The sequence below is a fragment of the Macaca nemestrina genome, chromosome 8 (genome assembly GCF_043159975.1).
Source record: "Macaca nemestrina isolate mMacNem1 chromosome 8, mMacNem.hap1, whole genome shotgun sequence".
Classification (NCBI taxonomy): Eukaryota; Metazoa; Chordata; class Mammalia; order Primates; family Cercopithecidae; genus Macaca; species Macaca nemestrina.
Genome location: NC_092132.1, coordinates 149,366,482 through 149,373,680, shown reverse-complemented (window position 1 = coordinate 149,373,680; position 7,199 = coordinate 149,366,482). Strand labels below are relative to the sequence as shown.

The following is a 7,199-nucleotide window of genomic DNA, read 5'->3' as shown; positions in this document are numbered from 1 at the left end:
CTAAAAGTCAGGTAAATAAATTAACTTGTGACTAAACTGTAATTTCATGTGAAGAAGAGACCAATACACATAACTGTAAAGGTACTACACAAAGTCATCATGGGGACTATCATTTAGAATTTGTGAGGCAAACAGTTAACAGCTGGGGGCTTGCAGATGGACAGATCTGGTTCAAATCTACTTGCTCTGTGACCTTGACCATTGATTTCACCTTTCTTGATTTCAGTTTTGTAAGACGTGGCTAATGACACCACACACACCTCAGAGCTTTATAGATAAGATGAAATGAAACGATGCATATAAAAGCACTTGAAAGGGCAGCCAGAACAAATCGAGTGCCTGAAAGTACAACTGAAGGAATCTTAGTGTTATTAATAAGTTACTGCTATTACTGTTTACTACTAATACTTACCATGTTTTATTCAGTGAGGGAATTATGCATGAGGAGCAGCCAAGTGCAATTTTACTATTCTTGGCATTTTGGGAAAACTTTAGAATAATGTATTATCTGAAGCTCACTTATGAAAATAAATACCTATGTATTTATAATATTTGAAAAAAATTATGAAATACTCAGAATATTTTCTTTTGCAGTAAAAATACCTACCTCGCCAAACAGAGATTTTACCAATGTTGCAAAATAAGCATTGTAAATTAATGAACATTCTAAGATAATTTCTGATCTAAATTTCATCTGTTGAAAAAGAAAAGTGAGGCTTGGAAAGGCTGATGGATTTGTGGAGCTGCACGTGAGTAGGAGGTCGGGAACCAAGCGAAGTCCAAACCGGGTAACTCACGTCACAGCCTGCTGCCCCTCCCCTTGCCTCTTACAATGCGAATTGCCACGTTTAGCATTTTCTACTTGACATTTTAAAAAGCTTATCTTCTTGTTATTATGTTCTCTTAAAGAATATATGCCTCCCAGCCAGGCACGGTGGCTCACGCCTGTAATCCCAGTACTTTGGGAGGTCAAGGTGGGCGAATCACGAGGTCAGATCGAGACCATCCTGGCCAACATGGTGAAACCCAGTTTCTACTAAAAAAAATATATAAAAAATCAGCCGGGCGAGGTGGCGGCGCCTGTAGTCCCAGCTACTCGGGAGGCGGAGGCAGGAGAATGACGGGAACCCGGGAGGCGGAGCTTGCAGTGAGCCGGGATCAGCCACTCACTCCAGCCTGGGCCACAGAGCCAGACTCCGTCTCCAAAAATAATAATAATATAAAAAAATAAGGAATATATGCGTCCCACCGCTAACATCATTTTTTCCTTTAATAAAAATCATGAATTCTCATGATCGATAATTGGGATTAAAAATAAGAACAATAACAAGTTATTTTACTCTCAAAAGCAAAAGCTGGACAGAAACTCTCCCTCCCTTTTTACAGAAAGACACTATTCTGTTACTCTAGTTCCTTTCTCCCATTGAGGAAATAAATCAAAGAGGACACAAATGCATGAAAAGATATTTCATGCTCATAGATCAAAATACTTAACATTGTTACAATACCCACAGTACTAGAAGCAACATATAGATTGAATACATATCCCTATGTATTTATAAATTACTATATATATTCCTATATACATATTCACATATGTATTCCTCATATATAAAATTAGGAAATATATATGTATATGGGAATATATAATTATGAACTATATATGTACATATAAATACATATATATAATATGTAATTAAGCAATATATATTCATATACATATATATATAGTTCCTAATTCTTATCGAAATCCCAATGGCATTCTTCACAGAATTTGTTTTTAAATTTCTAGAATGTGTTTGGAACTACAGAAGACCTCAAATAGCCAAAGCAATTTTGAGAAAAGAAAAGTTGAAGGCATTACACTTCTTGATTTAAAGTTCTAGGACAAAGTTATAGTAATCAAAACACTATGGCATTGGCATAAGAAAAGGCACATGGACCAGTGGAACAGAACAGAGAGCTGAAATAAATCCAAGCATATATGGTCAACTAATTTTCAACAAGGGTACAAAAAGGACACAATGGGGAAAGAATAATCTTGTCAAAAAACGGTGCTAGGAAAACCAGATTTTCACATGTAAAAGAATGAAACTGGTCCTTTATACCACACACAATCAACTCAAAATGAATAAGAAACCTAAACATAAGACCTGAAACCATGAAACTCCCAGAAGAATACACAGGGGAAATGCTCCTCAACACTGGCCTTGACAATGATTTCCCATATATCACACCAAAAATTCAGGCTACAAAAGAAACAATAAATAAATGAGACTACATCACACTAAAAAGGTTCTGCACAGCAAAGGAAATAATCAACAAAATGAAAAGGCAACTTACAGATTAAGAAAGCAAATTTACAAACTGTATATCAGGAGTTAATATTCAAGATTTGTAAGTAACTCAGAGCACTCAACAACAGAACATATAACCTCATTTTAAAATTGGTAAAGATACGAGTCAGTGTCAACACACATTAGAGAGAGAAGACTGAGGGCCAGAAATGGAGGCCACTTTGCCTAAAATCAGCAATTTTCAAGAGGCAGAGCTGGATGAGGAAATCAGTCTACTTTCTGTAATTCCAAGGTTCTAATACCAATGTTCTGTACCACATCTAATTCTATTAAAGTTTTTCCCAGCTGACAATAAATAAGTCGATTAAAAAGAACACCAGGATTTGGGCCCTCTTCAGGGAAATTGCATTGCTACTACAGAGAAGCTTGCATTCCATTTTAAAAATCTCAAATCCAAATCAAAACATTACTTTAAATACACATCCTCTGTGCGAAGCTCCATTGTGAGAGTGCCCAGTGACGCTGCATTAGTGATTCATTTAGAAGTTATTAGTTTGCCGCTAGGCATTTTCCACCCTAAGGAAAGAAATCCTGAAAAGACTTGGAATGTTAAAGTATTGAGTAATTAAATGTTGAAACGTCCATAAATTCCTGATTGACATGATTTCTACGCATTCAAATTAAAACATACGCCAAGTAAAAACTTTACCCGTGGTCCCCTGTGTCCAGCATATCAGGCTAGAGGAGGAAGTCTGTATGAGAGATTGGATGGCTTTCATTTCATAGAGCAAGTTGTTGACTTTCCACATCCCTAATGTTCCCAAAATTTGTTTTTATTTCCATCAACAATACCTTTTCCACTGTGGTTTTAATCCACGAAGGAGTCTGTGCTCAATGCAGTGGGCGTGAAGGGAGCCTCCAGACTCCATCCCTGAGCTGCTACTCTAGCCCATCCCAAGGATCTTGTGATAATTGCTGCAACAATGATCACAAACATACTGGCTTAAAACAAGACCCATGTCTCATTGCACTGCTCTGCAGGTTAAAAGACCTACGTCGGTCTCACTGGGCTAAAACCAGGTATCCACCGGCTGTATTTCTTCCTGGAGGCTTGGCGGAGAACAGGCTTCGAGGCTCATTTGGGTCCATTGAGAGCAGAATCCAGTTCCTTGTGGTGGTAGAGGGCTGAAGTCCTTTTCTTTCCGGCTAATGTCCATGCATCATTCCCTGTTCCCAGAAGCAGTCTGGGTTCCTTAAATCCTCACACTCCTCCATCCTAGAAGCCAGCAACAGTGATCCAGTCCTCTACACATCAAATCTCTCCTTCAGGTCACCTTTCTGCTTCTTCTAGCCTTGATTTTTTTCTGACCCCATTCCAAGAAAGTTCTCTGCCTTTGAGGACTTGCCTTTGAGTGGTTAGGTTGGGTCCATCCTGATAATCCAGGATGATCTCCCTATTTTAAGGCCTATAGCTTTAATTATATTCTCAGAGTCATCTGGTCATGCAGCAAAACGTAATATAACATATTCACAGGATCTGGCATTACAGCATGGTTGAAAAAAGTTTTTAGCAGTTACATATATCTTAAGGTATATTGAAAAAATATCAAAGAATTTTTATACTTAAAAATTTCTCTTAGTATTTTTATCATAAAGGAAAACGTAAAGATGTGGAATCTGAATGTATAGAAAAGAAGCCATAAAAACGTATCTGTGAAAGTACGTGCATTAAGTTAAGTTTGAGGCTTGAATTCAGATGAAGTGGATTCAGATCCTGGAAGAATCTCTTGGTTAACAGATCAGTCTTCCAGGGTTGCGGTCCTCATCTAATTTTGGATAATAACATTTTGTAAGTTTGATATGTGTGTCTGTTTCTGAATCAATCCATAAAATGTAGATTTAATCCTGTTATTAATGATAATATAAGAAACTGGGATTCTTAAAATACTTTATCCCTGCAACATTGCTGGAACATAAAACATGGGGCATTTAAAGATACATGTGTATTACTTCTAGAACCAATTAACAAGAAATGCTCATACAGGTTGAATATCTCTTACCTGAAATGTTTGCCACCAGAAGTATTTTAGATTTCAGATGTTTTTCAGATTTGGGAATATTTGCATATACATAACCAGCTGAGTGTCGCTCATGAAAAATAAAGCATCAGAAATCTGAAAGTTCCCGTGAGCATTTCCTTCCAGCCTTTCCTTTGAATGACATGTCAGCGCTCAAAAAGTTTCCAACTTTGGAGCATTCAGATTGTGGAATTATAGATTAGGGCCACTCAATCTGTACCAAGCTAACATTTTGATTTTTATAAACTTGCAGTTCTGCCTTCTAAGCTAACTGATGGCTTTTTGGTTTCAGGAAAGCAGAAACTGACCAGAAAATCCCAATAGCTCCTTGTTTCTGGAATAGTTGGTTTACTAACCTCTTGCTGTTTGGGGGAGGCCTGTGTAGCCCAGAACAGCACAGAGATTCTTTGTGTTCATGGATAAAGAATCCTCTTGGATTGCTTCCTCAACCAGTTTTTATGATTCTGTTGAAAGAAAGTTACTTTTACTTTCACATTCAATCCTCCTTTCTCGTCTGTATCAGGAGATACCAAGGGTTCCTTAGGAATCTTTGTCATTTGCTTTTGCATTATTGAATGAGCATTGCACTGTGTCTGTGTAACCTTTATAGTCAGGCTTTGCTACGCTAGTATATAAGCACCACTCTTATGATGAACATTACCCCTTTCTCTTAAATACTGATATAATCATATTAAGGAAACAGTATTATCATTCTGCATGCCATGTCATAAACTCCCAATATAGAAAAGATATAAAAATGATAAAAAATTGTGTGAATTACTTTTGAAACTCACCAGCGCCCAAACTTAAATATATTTTCTAACACAAAAATCCTACTCTTGGCTGGGTGCAGTGGCTCACACGCCTGTAATCCCAGTACTTTGAGGCTGAGGTGGGTGGTTCACCTGAGGTCAGTAGTTCAAGACTAGCCTGCCCAACATGGAGAAACTCCGTTTCTACTAAAAATACAAAAAATTAGCTGGGCATGGTGGTAGACACCTGTAAATCCCAGCTACTCAGGAGCTGAGACAGGAGAGGGTTCACTTGAACCCAGGAGGTGGAGGTGGCTGTGAGCCAATATCGTGCCACTGCATACCAGCCTGGGTGACAGAGTGAGACTCCGTCTCAAAAAAAAGAAAAAAATTCTTTTTAAACAGACAGCATTTGTGAATGGGGCAATGTTAAATTAACAGTGTAGTTTGAATCTTCCTTTCCTGAGCAAGTCATAGTAATTGAGGGCAGGTCTCTCAAAACTGAAGGAAAGCCATGAGTAAGATCGGAGAACCATATTATTGAATCCCACCCTCCAGTTGGAAACATCAGCACATAAATGTAAATTATGGTAATAAGTATAGTCCTCACACAATGCCACTTAGGGTAATATGTTTGATATTTATTTACATATATGAACTAACTTAAAGTACTTTATAAAAAAGAATATCATTACATCCAGGAAGACATACAGACATTCTGATAATACAGAATTAATACCAACAATAAATTTGGGAGTTAATCAACTGATGTGGTTTGGATCCATTTCCCCACCCAAACCTCATGTTCAGTTGTAATCTCCAATGTCGGAGGTGGTGGAAGTATTGGCTCATGGGGGTGAATCCTCCATGAATGGCTTAGCGCCATGCCTTTGTTGGCTGCTGTCATAATAGACTTCCGAGGAGATCTTGTTTAAAAAGCATGCAGCACCTATTCCCCAACCCCCACTCACTCTTTCTCTTCCTCCTACCCCAGGCATGTGAAGTGTTGATTCCCTCTTCACCTTCTGCCATGATTGAAAGTCACCTGAGACCTCCGCAGAAGCCAGACAGCTTCCAGCATGATGCTCTCTGTACAGCCTGCAAAACCTTGAGCCAATTAAACCCCTTTTCCTTACAAAATTACCCAGCCTCAGGTATTTCTTTATAGCAGTGTGAGAATGGACTAATATATCAACAATAGTAAATTGAGATATATAAGATCAACAGAAGGAAAAATTTAAAATGTACTAAAGAGCAACAGAAGGAAAAATTTAATATGTGTAAACAGAATTTTCCCCAGGAAACCATGCAGTAATTCTCCTATTCTCAACACCAACAAGAATTTGATTATTTTTTTTGATTGTAGGACATATCACTAAAATAGGAAAGAGTTTGAGGATCAATCATAGAAAAACTGGAATGATTAAATCAGATCGAGTATAAAGTCTTCAGAGGAATCAAGGTGATATACAGCAGTGAATAGATGGAAGGACCACTACAATTTTTTTAATAGAAAAGTGTTATTCAAAGATCGTCTTTAGAGTTTATAAACTTCTATGAAGTACAGAATAAAATAAACAATCTAAATAAAGCCTGTGCTTATTGACTTCAGTTAGAAATTAAGATATTGGAAGGGTACAAAATAAGCACAATCATTTTCCTTGTAAGAATTCAGGGGTTCTTATCAGAAGGACCAAGGATAACAAATATGATTTCTTTATGAAAGACAGAATAAAAAAGATATTTTAAGCAACTAATCAATGTTAAATAAAAGACAACTTGAGAGGACACTTTTAAAAATCATCAACTTATGCTGTTTAGGAGGAAAGACTGCTGGACCAAGGCAGTGGGTGTCATGGCCCATGTGGTGATGGGACATCTCCAGAATGTGTCCTACCATCCAAGAGTCTGCTCCCTCGTGTGGATGTGCTGGGGAGGGGTCTTCTTAAGCATTAAACCCAATCAAAAAGTTCCCCTTAATATTGGTAGGAAATATTTCTTCAATGTAATATACCATAGGACAGAAAAGGCAGAGAGAGGACAGGTTAGGGAGTGGCACCCAGCAGCCATCC

At 37.7% G+C, this 7,199-nt stretch overlaps 1 protein-coding gene and 1 long non-coding RNA gene across 3 annotated transcripts in view; both read right to left on the bottom strand.

Moving 5' to 3' along the window:
* The window catches only part of LOC139355625 (CUB and Sushi multiple domains 1), a 2,038,620-nt gene that overhangs the window by 1,815,448 nt on the left and 215,973 nt on the right, over positions 1-7,199 (bottom strand). The gene's annotated exons all lie outside the window — the stretch shown is intronic.
* The window catches only part of LOC139355948 (uncharacterized), a 52,707-nt gene that overhangs the window by 30,182 nt on the left and 15,326 nt on the right, over positions 1-7,199 (bottom strand). The window lies entirely within an intron of this gene.